The sequence below is a fragment of the Pongo abelii genome, chromosome X, assembly GCF_028885655.2.
Source record: "Pongo abelii isolate AG06213 chromosome X, NHGRI_mPonAbe1-v2.0_pri, whole genome shotgun sequence".
NCBI classification, from domain to species: Eukaryota; Metazoa; Chordata; class Mammalia; order Primates; family Hominidae; genus Pongo; species Pongo abelii.
Genome location: NC_072008.2, coordinates 59,856,544 through 59,869,975, shown reverse-complemented (window position 1 = coordinate 59,869,975; position 13,432 = coordinate 59,856,544).

Genomic DNA, 13,432 nt, shown 5'->3' with positions numbered 1-13,432 from the left:
TGAACACTTCTTTTGAAGGAGCAGTTTTGAAACACTCTTTTGGTAGAATCTGCAATTGTTCATTAGGAGCGCTTTGAGGCCTATGGTGGAAGACTAAATACCTTCACATAATATCCAGACACAAGCATTGTCTGAAAGTTCTTTAGGATGTGTGCTTTCAACTCACAGTGTTCCACCTTTCTTTTGAAAGAGCGGTTTTGAAACACTGTTTTTAAAGTTTCTGCAAGTGGATATTTGGAGCTCTTTCCGGCCTTGGTTGGAAAGTTGAATATCTTCACACAAAAACTAGACAGAAGCATTCTCAGAAACTGCTTTGTGTTGTGTGCGCTCAACACACAGAGTTGAACCCTGCTTTTGATAGAGCACTTTAGAAACACTCTCTTTGCAGAATTTGCAAGTGTTCATTTGGAGCGCTTTGAAGCGTACGGTGGAAAAGGAAACAACTTGACATAAAAACTAAACAGAAGCACTCTAAGAAACAGCTTTCTGATGTGTGCATTCAACTAACAGAGTGGAACCTTCCTTTGGATAGAGCAGCTTTGTAACAGTGTATTTGCAGAAACTGCAAGAGGATATTTGGAGCTCTTTGAAGCGTTCGTGGGAAACGGGACTATCTTCACATAAAAACGAGACAGAAGTGTTCTCTGAAACTGCTTTGTGTTGTATGCATTCAACTCACACAGGTGAACCTTTCTTTGGATAGAGCAGTTTGAAACACTCTTTTCGTAGAATCTGCAAGTGTTCATTCGGTGGGCTTTGAGGCCTATGGTGGAATAGGAAACATCTTCACATAAAACCTAGACAGAAGCATTCTTTGAAACTTCTTTATGATGTGTGCATTCAACTCACAGAGTTGAACCTTCCTTTTCATGGAGCAGTTTGGGAAGAGCCTTTGTGCAGCCTCTGCAAGTGGATATTTGGAGCTCTTTCAGGCCTTCGTTAGAAACGGGAATATCTTCCCATAAAAACTGGACAGAAGCATTCTCACAAACTGCTTTGTGATGTGTGTGTTCAACTCACAGAGTGGAACCTTTCCTGTGCTAGAGCAGTTTGGAAACACTCTTTTTGTAGAATCTGCAAGTGTTCGTTTGGAGCGCTTTGAGGCCTATGGTGGAAAAGGAAATATCTTCACATAGAAACGAGACAGAAGCCTTCTCAGAAACCTCTTTATGATGTGTGCATTCAACTCAGAGAGATAAGCCTTCCTTTTGATAGAGCAGTTTTGAAACTCTGTTTTTGCAGAATCTGCAAGTGGATATTTGGAGCCCTTTCAGGCCTTCGTTGGAAACGGGAATATCTTCACATGAAAACGAAACAGAAGCGTTCTGTGAAACTGCTTTGTGTAGTATGAATCCAACTCACAGAGTTGAACACTTCTTTTGAAGGAGCAGTTTTGAAACACTCTTTTGGTAGAATCTGCAGTTGTTCATTAGGAGTGCTTTGAGGCCTATGGTGGAAGACTAAATACCTTCCCATAATATCCAGACACAAGCATTCTCTGAAAGTTCTTTACGATGTGTGCTTTCAACACACAGTGTTCCACCTTTCTTTTGAAAGAGCAGTTTTGAAACACTCTTTTTAAAGTTTCTGCAAGTGGATATTTGGAGCTCTTTCGGGCCTTGGTTGGAAACGTGAATATCTTCACACAAAAACTAGACAGAAGCATTCTCAGAAACTGCTTTGTGTTGTGTGCGCACAACACACAGAGTTGAACCCTGCTTTTGATAGAGCACATTAGAAACACTCTCTTTGCAGAATTTGCAAGTGTTCATTTGGAGAGCTTTGAAGCGTACGGTGGAAAAGGAAACAACTTCACATAAAAACTAAACAGAAGCACTCTAAGAAACAGCTTTCTGATGTGTGCATTCAACTAACAGAGTGGAACCCTCCTTTGGATAGAGCAGCTTTGTAACAGTGTATTTGCAGAAACTGCAAGAGGATATTTGGAGCTCTTTGAAGCGTTCGTGGAAACGGGACTGTCTTCACATGAAAACGAGACAGAAGTGTTCTCTGAAACTGCTTTGTGTTGTATGCATTCAACTCACACAGGTGAACCTTTCTTTGGATAGAGCAGTTTGAAACACTCTTTTCGTAGAATCTGCAAGTGTTCATTCGGTGGGCTTTGAGGCCTATGGTGGAATAGGAAACATCTTCACATAAAACCTAGACAGAAGCATTCTTTGAAACTTCTTTATGATGTGTGCATTCAACTCACAGAGTTGAACCTTCCTTTTCATGGAGCAGTTTGGGAAGAGCCTTTGTGCAGCCTCTGCAAGTGGATATTTGGAGCTCTTTCAGGCCTTCGTTAGAAACGGGAATATCTTCCCATAAAAACTGGACAGAAGCATTCTCACAAACTGCTTTGTGATGTGTGTGTTCAACTCACAGAATGGAACCTTTCCTGTGCTAGAGCAGTTTTGAAACACTCTTTTTGTAGAATCTGCAAGTGTTCGTTTGGAGCGCTTTGAGGCTTATGGTGGAAAAGGAAATATCTTCACATAGAAACGAGACAGAAGCCTTCTCAGAAACCTCTTTATGATGTGTGCATTCAACTCAGAGAGATAAGCCTTCCTTTTGATAGAGCAGTTTTGAAACTCTGTTTTTGCAGAATCTGCAAGTGGATATTTGGAGCCCTTTCAGGCCTTCGTTGGAAACGGGAATATCTTCACATGAAAACGAAACAGAAGCGTTCTGTGAAACTGCTTTGTGTAGTATGAATCCAACTCACAGAGTTGAACACTTCTTTTGAAAGAGCAGTTTTGAAACACTCTTTTGGTAGAATCTGCAATTGTTCATTAGGAGCGCTTTGAGGCCTATGGTGGAAGACTAAATACCTTCCCATAATATCCAGACACAAGCATTCTCTGAAAGTTCTTTACGATGTGTGCTTTCAACTCACAGTGTTCCACCTTTCTTTTGAAAGAGCAGTTTTGAAACACTCTTTTTAAAGTTTCTGCAAGTGGATATTTGGAGCTCTTTCGGGCCTTGGTTGGAAACGTGAATATCTTCACACAAAAACTAGACAGAAGCATTCTCAGAAACTGCTTTGTGTTGTGTGCGCTCAACACACAGAGTTGAACCCTGCTTTTGATAGAGCACTTTAGAAACACTCTCTTTGCAGAATTTGCAAGTGTTCATTTGGAGCGCTTTGAAGCGTACGGTGGAAAAGGAAACAACTTCACATAAAAACTAAACAGAAGCACTCTAAGAAACAGCTTTCTGATGTGTGCATTCAACTAACAGAGTGGAACCCTCCTTTGGATAGAGCAGCTTTGTAACAGTGTATTTGCAGAAACTGCAAGAGGATATTTGGAGCTCTTTGAAGCGTTCGTGGGAAACGGGACTGTCTTCACATGAAAACGAGACAGAAGTGTTCTCTGAAACTGCTTTGTGTTGTATGCATTCAACTCACACAGGTGAACCTTTCTTTGGATAGAGCAGTTTGAAACACTCTTTTCGTAGAATCGGCAAGTGTTCATTCGGTGGGCTTTGAGGCCTATGGTGGAATAGGAAACATCTTCACGTAAAACCTAGACAGAAGCATTCTTTGAAACTTCTTTATGATGTGTGCATTCAACTCACAGAGTTGAACCTTCCTTTTCATGGAGCAGTTTGGGAAGAGCCTTTGTGCAGCCTCTGCAAGTGGATATTTGGAGCTCTTTCAGGCCTTCGTTAGAAACGGGAATATCTTCCCATAAAAACTGGACAGAAGCATTCTCACAAACTGCTTTGTGATGTGTGTGTTCAACTCACAGAGTGGAACCTTTCCTGCGCTAGAGCAGTTTTGAAACACTCTTTTTGTAGAATCTGCAAGTGTTCGTTTGGAGCGCTTTGAGGCCTATGGTGGAAAAGGAAATATCTTCACATAGAAACGAGACAGAAGCCTTCTCAGAAACCTCTTTATGATGTGTGCATTCAACTCAGAGAGATAAGCCTTCCTTTTGATAGAGCAGTTTTGAAACTCTGTTTTTGCAGAATCTGCAAGTGGATATTTGGAGCCCTTTCAGGCCTTCGTTGGAAACGGGAATATCTTCACATGAAAACGAAACAGAAGCGTTCTGTGAAACTGCTTTGTGTAGTATGAATCCAACTCACAGAGTTGAACACTTCTTTTGAAGGAGCAGTTTTGAAACACTCTTTTGGTAGAATCTGCAATTGTTCATTAGGAGCGCTTTGAGGCCTATGGTGGAAGACTAAATACCTTCCCATAATATCCAGACGCAAGCATTCTCTGAAAGTTCTTTACGATGTGTGCTTTCAACTCACAGTGTTCCACCTTTCTTTTGAAAGAGCAGTTTTGAAACACTCTTTTTAAAGTTTCTGCAAGTGGATATTTGGAGCTCTTTCGGGCCTTGGTTGGAAAGGTGAATACCTTCACACAAAAACTAGACAGAAGCATTCTCAGAAACTGCTTTGTGTTGTGTGCGCTCAACACACAGAGTTGAACCCTGCTTTTGATAGAGCACTTTAGAAACACTCTCTTTGCAGAATTTGCAAGTGTTCATTTGGAGCGCTTTGAAGCGTACAGTGGAAAAGGAAACAACTTCACATAAAAACTAAACAGAAGCACTCTAAGAAACAGCTTTCTGATGTGTGCATTCAACTAACAGAGTGGAACCCTCCTTTGGATAGAGCAGCTTTGTAACAGTGTATTTGCAGAAACTGCAAGAGGATATTTGGAGCTCTTTGAAGCGTTCGTGGGAAACGGGACTGTCTTCACATGAAAACGAGACAGAAGTGTTCTCTGAAACTGCTTTGTGTTGTATGCATTCAACTCACACAGGTGAACCTTTCTTTGGATAGAGCAGTTTGAAACACTCTTTTCGTAGAATCTGCAAGTGTTCATTCGGTGGGCTTTGAGGCCTATGGTGGAATAGGAAACATCTTCCCATAAAACCTAGACAGAAGCATTCTTTGAAACTTCTTTATGATGTGTGCATTCAACTCACAGAGTTGAACCTTCCTTTTCATGGAGCAGTTTGGGAAGAGCCTTTGTGCAGCCTCTGCAAGTGGATATTTGGAGCCCTTTCAGGCCTTCGTTGGAAACGGGAATATCTTCACATGAAAACGAAACAGAAGCATTCTGTGAAACTGCTTTGTGTAGTATGAATCCAACTCACAGAGTTGAACACTTCTTTTGAAGGAGCAGTTTTGAAACACTCTTTTGGTAGAATCTGCAATTGTTCATTAGGAGCGCTTTGAGGCCTATGGTGGAAGACTAAATACCTTCCCATAATATCCAGACACAAGCATTCTCTGAAAGTTCTTTACGATGTGTGCTTTCAACTCACAGTGTTCCACCTTTCTTTTGAAAGAGCAGTTTTGAAACACTCTTTTTAAAGTTTCTGCAAGTGGATATTTGGAGCTCTTTCGGGCCTTGGTTGGAAAGGTGAATATCTTCACACAAAAACTAGACAGAAGCATTCTCAGAAACTGCTTTGTGTTGTGTGCGCTCAACACACAGAGTTGAACCCTGCTTTTGATAGAGCACTTTAGAAACACTCTCTTTGCAGAATTTGCAAGTGTTCATTTGGAGAGCTTTGAAGCGTACGGTGGAAAAGGAAACAACTTCACATAAAAACTAAACAGAAGCACTCTAAGAAACAGCTTTCTGATGTGTGCATTCAACTAACAGAGTGGAACCTTCCTTTGGATAGAGCAGCTTTGTAACAGTGTATTTGCAGAAACTGCAAGAGGATATTTGGAGCTCTTTGAAGCGTTCGTGGAAACGGCACTGTCTTCACATAAAAACGAGACAGAAGTGTTCTCTGAAACTGCTTTGTGTTGTATGCATTCAACTCACACAGGTGAACCTTTCTTTGGATAGAGCAGTTTGAAACACTCTTTTCGTAGAATCTGCAAGTGTTCATTCGGTGGGCTTTGAGGCCTATGGTGGAATAGGAAACATCTTCACATAAAACCTAGACAGAAGCATTCTTTGAAACTTCTTTATGATGTGTGCATTCAACTCACAGAGTTGAACCTTCCTTTTCATGGAGCAGTTTGGGAAGAGCCTTTGTGCAGCCTCTGCAAGTGGATATTTGGAGCTCTTTCAGGCCTTCGTTAGAAACGGGAATATCTTCCCATAAAAACTGGACAGAAGCATTCTCACAAACTGCTTTGTGATGTGTGTGTTCAACTCACAGAGTGGAACCGTTCCTGTGCTAGAGCAGTTTTGAAACACTCTTTTTGTAGAATCTGCAAGTGTTCGTTTGGAGCGCTTTGAGGCCTATGGTGGAAAAGGAAATATCTTCACATAGAAACGAGACAGAAGCCTTCTCAGAAACCTCTTTATGATGTGTGCATTCAACTCAGAGAGATAAGCCTTCCTTTTGATAGAGCAGTTTTGAAACTCTGTTTTTGCAGAATCTGCAAGTGGATATTTGGAGCCCTTTCAGGCCTTCGTTGGAAACGGGAATATCTTCACATGAAAACGAAACAGAAGCGTTCTGTGAAACTGCTTTGTGTAGTATGAATCCAACTCACAGAGTTGAACACTTCTTTTGAAGGAGCAGTTTTGAAACACTCTTTTGGTAGAATCTGCAATTGTTCATTAGGAGCGCTTTGAGGCCTATGGTGGAAGACTAAATACCTTCCCATAATATCCACACACAAGCATTCTCTGAAAGTTCTTTACGATGTGTGCTTTCAACTCACAGTGTTCCACCTTTCTTTTGAAAGAGCAGTTTTGAAACACTCTTTTTAAAGTTTCTGCAAGTGGATATTTGGAGCTCTTTCGGGCCTTGGTTGGAAAGGTGAATATCTTCACACAAAAACTAGACAGAAGCATTCTCAGAAACTGCTTTGTGTTGTGTGCGCTCAACACACAGAGTTGAACCCTGCTTTTGATAGAGCACTTTAGAAACACTCTCTTTGCAGAATTTGCAAGTGTTCATTTGGAGCGCTTTGAAGCGTACGGTGGAAAAGGAAACAACTTCACATAAAAACTAAACAGAAGCACTCTAAGAAACAGCTTTCTGATGTGTGCATTCAACTAACAGAGTGGAACCTTCCTTTGGATAGAGCAGCTTTGTAACAGTGTATTTGCAGAAACTGCAAGAGGATATTTGGAGCTCTTTGAAGCGTTCGTGGGAAACGGGACTGTCTTCACATAAAAACGAGACAGAAGTGTTCTCTGAAACTGCTTTGTGTTGTATGCATTCAACTCACACAGGTGAACCTTTCTTTGGATAGAGCAGTTTGAAACACTCTTTTCGTAGAATCTGTAAGTGTTCATTCGGTGGGCTTTGAGGCCTATGGTGGAATAGGAAACATCTTCACATAAAACCTAGACAGAAGCATTCTTTGAAACTTCTTTATGATGTGTGCATTCAACTCACAGAGTTGAACCTTCCTTTTCATGGAGCAGTTTGGGAAGAGCCTTTGTGCAGCCTCTGCAAGTGGATATTTGGAGCTCTTTCAGGCCTTCGTTAGAAACGGGAATATCTTCCCATAAAAACTGGACAGAAGCATTCTCACAAACTGCTTTGTGATGTGTGTGTTCAACTCACAGAGTGGAACCTTTCCTGTGCTAGAGCAGTTTTGAAACACTCTTTTTGTAGAATCTGCAAGTGTTCGTTTGGAGCGCTTTGAGGCCTATGGTGGAAAAGGAAATATCTTCACATAGAAACGAGACAGAAGCCTTCTCAGAAACCTCTTTATGATGTGTGCATTCAACTCAGAGAGATAAGCCTTCCTTTTGATAGAGCAGTTTTGAAACTCTGTTTTTGCAGAATCTGCAAGTGGATATTTGGAGCCCTTTCAGGCCTTCGTTGGAAACGGGAATATCTTCACATGAAAACGAAACAGAAGCGTTCTGTGAAACTGCTTTGTGTAGTATGAATCCAACTCACAGAGTTGAACACTTCTTTTGAAGGAGCAGTTTTGAAACACTCTTTTGGTAGAATCTGCAATTGTTCATTTGGAGCGCTTTGAGGCCTATGGTGGAAGACTAAATACCTTCCCATAATATCCAGACACAAGCATTCTCTGAAAGTTCTTTAGGATGTGTGCTTTCAACTCACAGTGTTCCACCTTTCTTTTGAAAGAGCAGTTTTGAAACACTCTTTTTAAAGTTTCTGCAAGTGGATATTTGGAGCTCTTTCGGGCCTTGGTTGGAAACGTGAATATCTTCACACAAAAACTAGACAGAAGCATTCTCAGAAACTGCTTTGTGTTGTGTGCGCTCAACACACAGAGTTGAACCCTGCTTTTGATAGAGCACTTTAGAAACACTCTCTTTGCAGAATTTGCAAGTGTTCATTTGGAGCGCTTTGAAGCGTACGGTGGAAAAGGAAACAACTTCACATAAAAACTAAACAGAAGCACTCTAAGAAACAGCTTTCTGATGTGTGCATTCAACTAACAGAGTGGAACCTTCCTTTGGATAGAACAGCTTTGTAACAGTGTATTTGCAGAAACTGCAAGAGGATATTTGGAGCTCTTTGAAGCGTTCGTGGGAAACGGGACTGACTTCACATAAAAACGAGACAGAAGTGTTCTCTGAAACTGCTCTGTGTGGTATGCATTCAACTCACAGAGGTGAACCTTTCTTTGGATAGAGCAGTTTGAAACACTCTTTTCGTAGAATCTGCAAGTGTTCATTCGGTGGGCTTTGAGGCCTATGGTGGAATAGGAAACATCTTCACATAAAACCTAGACAGAAGCATTCTTTGAAACTTCTTTATGATGTGTGCATTCAACTCACAGAGTTGAACCTTCCTTTTCATGGAGCAGTTTGGGAAGAGCCTTTGTGCAGCCTCTGCAAGTGGATATTTGGAGCTCTTTCAGGCCTTCGTTAGAAACGGGAATATCTTCCCATAAAAACTGGACAGAAGCATTCTCACAAACTGCTTTGTGATGTGTGTGTTCAACTCACAGAGTGGAACCGTTCCTGTGCTAGAGCAGTTTTGAAACACTCTTTTTGTAGAATCTGCAAGTGTTCGTTTGGAGCGCTTTGAGGCCTATGGTGGAAAAGGAAATATCTTCACATAGAAACGAGACAGAAGCCTTCTCAGAAACCTCTTTATGATGTGTGCATTCAACTCAGAGAGATAAGCCTTCCTTTTGATAGAGCAGTTTTGAAACTCTGTTTTTGCAGAATCTGCAAGTGGATATTTGGAGCCCTTTCAGGCCTTCGTTGGAAACGGGAATATCTTCACATGAAAACGAAACAGAAGCGTTCTGTGAAACTGCTTTGTGTAGTATGAATCCAACTCACAGAGTTGAACACTTCTTTTGAAGGAGCAGTTTTGAAACACTCTTTTGGTAGAATCTGCAATTGTTCATTAGGAGCGCTTTGAGGCCTATGGTGGAAGACTAAATACCTTCCCATAATATCCAGACACAAGCATTCTCTGAAAGTTCTTTACGATGTGTGCTTTCAACTCATAGTGTTCCACCTTTCTTTTGAAAGAGCAGTTTTGAAACACTCTTTTTAAAGTTTCTGCAAGTGGATATTTGGAGCTCTTTCGGGCCTTGGTTGGAAAGGTGAATATCTTCACACAAAAACTAGACAGAAGCATTCTCAGAAACTGCTTTGTGTTGTGTGCGCTCAACACACAGAGTTGAACCCTGCTTTTGATAGAGCACTTTAGAAACACTCTCTTTGCAGAATTTGCAAGTGTTCATTTGGAGCGCTTTGAAGCGTACGGTGGAAAAGGAAACAACTTCACATAAAAACTAAACAGAAGCACTCTAAGAAACAGCTTTCTGATGTGTGCATTCAACTAACAGAGTGGAACCTTCCTTTGGATAGAGCAGCTTTGTAACAGTGTATTTGCAGAAACTGCAAGAGGATATTTGGAGCTCTTTGAAGCGTTCGTGGGAAACGGGACTGTCTTCACATAAAAACGAGACAGAAGTGTTCTCTGAAACTGCTTTGTGTTGTATGCATTCAACTCACACAGGTGAACCTTTCTTTGGATAGAGCAGTTTGAAACACTCTTTTCGTAGAATCTGCAAGTGTTCATTCGGTGGGCTTTGAGGCCTATGGTGGAATAGGAAACATCTTCACATAAAACCTAGACAGAAGCATTCTTTGAAACTTCTTTATGATGTGTGCATTCAACTCACAGAGTTGAACCTTCGTTTTCATGGAGCAGTTTGGGAAGAGCCTTTGTGCAGCCTCTGCAAGTGGATATTTGGAGCTCTTTCAGGCCTTCGTTAGAAACGGGAATATCTTCCCATAAAAACTGGACAGAAGCATTCTCACAAACTGCTTTGTGATGTGTGTGTTCAACTCACAGAGTGGAACCGTTCCTGTGCTAGAGCAGTTTTGAAACACTCTTTTTGTAGAATCTGCAAGTGTTCGTTTGGAGCGCTTTGAGGCCTATGGTGGAAAAGGAAATATCTTCACATAGAAACGAGACAGAAGCCTTCTCAGAAACCTCTTTATGATGTGTGCATTCAACTCAGAGAGATAAGCCTTCCTTTTGATAGAGCAGTTTTGAAACTCTGTTTTTGCAGAATCTGCAAGTGGATATTTGGAGCCCTTTCAGGCCTTCGTTGGAAACGGGAATATCTTCACATGAAAACGAAACAGAAGCGTTCTGTGAAACTGCTTTGTGTAGTATGAATCCAACTCACAGAGTTGAACACTTCTTTTGAATGAGCAGTTTTGAAACACTCTTTTGGTAGAATCTGCAATTGTTCATTAGGAGCGCTTTGAGGCCTATGGTGGAAGACTAAATACCTTCCCATAATATCCAGACACAAGCATTCTCTGAAAGTTCTTTACGATGTGTGCTTTCAACTCATACTGTTCCACCTTTCTTTTGAAAGAGCAGTTTTGAAACACTCTTTTTAAAGTTTCTGCAAGTGGATATTTGGAGCTCTTTCGGGCCTTGGTTGGAAAGGTGAATATCTTCACAGAAAAACTAGACAGAAGCATTCTCAGAAACTGCTTTGTGTTGTGTGCGCTCAACACACAGAGTTGAACCCTGCTTTTGATAGAGCACTTTAGAAACACTCTCTTTGCAGAATTTGCAAGTGTTCATTTGGAGCGCTTTGAAGCGTACGGTGGAAAAGGAAACAACTTCACATAAAAACTAAACAGGAGCACTCTAAGCAACAGCTTTCTGATGTGTGCATTCAACTAACAGAGTGGAACCTTCCTTTGGATAGAGCAGCTTTGTAACAGTGTATTTGCAGAAACTGCAAGAGGATATTTGGAGCTCTTTGAAGCGTTCGTGGGAAACGGGACTATCTTCACATAAAAACGAGACAGAAGTGTTCTCTGAAACTGCTTTGTGTTGTATGCATTCAACTCACACAGGTGAACCTTTCTTTGGATAGAGCAGTTTGAAACACTCTTTTCGTAGAGTCTGCAAGTGTTCATTCGGTGGGCTTTGAGGCCTATGGTGGAATAGGAAACATCTTCACATAAAACCTAGACAGAAGCATTCTTTGAAACTTCTTTATGATGTGTGCATTCAACTCACAGAGTTGAACCTTCCTTTTCATGGAGCAGTTTGGGAAGAGCCTTTGTGCAGCCTCTGCAAGTGGATATTTGGAGCTCTTTCAGGCCTTCGTTAGAAACGGGAATATCTTCCCATAAAAACTGGACAGAAGCATTCTCACAAACTGCTTTGTGATGTGTGTGTTCAACTCACAGAGTGGAACCGTTCCTGTGCTAGAGCAGTTTTGAAACACTCTTTTTGTAGAATCTGCAAGTGTTCGTTTGGAGCGCTTTGAGGCCTATGGTGGAAAAGGAAATATCTTCACATAGAAACGAGACAGAAGCCTTCTCAGAAACCTCTTTATGATGTGTGCATTCAACTCAGAGAGATAAGCCTTCCTTTTGATAGAGCAGTTTTGAAACTCTGTTTTTGCAGAATCTGCAAGTGGATATTTGGAGCCCTTTCAGGCCTTCGTTGGAAACGGGAATATCTTCACATGAAAACGAAACAGAAGCGTTCTGTGAAACTGCTTTGTGTAGTATGAATCCAACTCACAGAGTTGAACACTTCTTTTGAAGGAGCAGTTTTGAAACACTCTTTTGGTAGAATCTGCAATTGTTCATTAGGAGCGCTTTGAGGCCTATGGTGGAAGACTAAATACCTTCCCATAATATCCAGACACAAGCATTCTCTGAAAGTTCTTTACGATGTGTGCTTTCAACTCACAGTGTTCCACCTTTCTTTTGAAAGAGCAGTTTTGAAACACTCTTTTTAAAGTTTCTGCAAGTGGATATTTGGAGCTCTTTCGGGCCTTGGTTGGAAAGGTGAATATCTTCACACAAAAACTAGACAGAAGCATTCTCAGAAACTGCTTTGTGTTGTGTGCGCTCAACACACAGAGTTGAACCCTGCTTTTGATAGAGCACTTTAGAAACACTCTCTTTGCAGAATTTGCAAGTGTTCATTTGGAGAGCTTTGAAGCGTACGGTGGAAAAGGAAACAACTTCACATAAAAACTAAACAGAAGCACTCTAAGAAACAGCTTTCTGATGTGTGCATTCAACTAACAGAGTGGAACCTTCCTTTGGATAGAGCAGCTTTGTAACAGTGTATTTGCAGAAACTGCAAGAGGATATTTGGAGCTCTTTGAAGCGTTCGTGGAAACGGCACTGTCTTCACATAAAAACGAGACAGAAGTGTTCTCTGAAACTGCTTTGTGTTGTATGCATTCAACTCACACAGGTGAACCTTTCTTTGGATAGAGCAGTTTGAAACACTCTTTTCGTAGAATCTGCAAGTGTTCATTCGGTGGGCTTTGAGGCCTATGGTGGAATAGGAAACATCTTCACATAAAACCTAGACAGAAGCATTCTTTGAAACTTCTTTATGATGTGTGCATTCAACTCACAGAGTTGAACCTTCCTTTTCATGGAGCAGTTTGGGAAGAGCCTTTGTGCAGCCTCTGCAAGTGGATATTTGGAGCTCTTTCAGGCCTTCGTTAGAAACGGGAATATCTTCCCATAAAAACTGGACAGAAGCATTCTCACAAACTGCTTTGTGATGTGTGTGTTCAACTCACAGAGTGGAACCGTTCCTGTGCTAGAGCAGTTTTGAAACACTCTTTTTGTAGAATCTGCAAGTGTTCGTTTGGAGCGCTTTGAGGCCTATGGTGGAAAAGGAAATATCTTCACATAGAAACGAGACAGAAGCCTTCTCAGAAACCTCTTTATGATGTGTGCATTCAACTCAGAGAGATAAGCCTTCCTTTTGATAGAGCAGTTTTGAAACTCTGTTTTTGCAGAATCTGCAAGTGGATATTTGGAGCCCTTTCAGGCCTTCGTTGGAAACGGGAATATCTTCACATGAAAACGAAACAGAAGCGTTCTGTGAAACTGCTTTGTGTAGTATGAATCCAACTCACAGAGTTGAACACTTCTTTTGAAGGAGCAGTTTTGAAACACTCTTTTGGTAGAATCTGCAATTGTTCATTAGGAGCGCTTTGAGGCCTATGGTGGAAGACTAAATACCTTCCC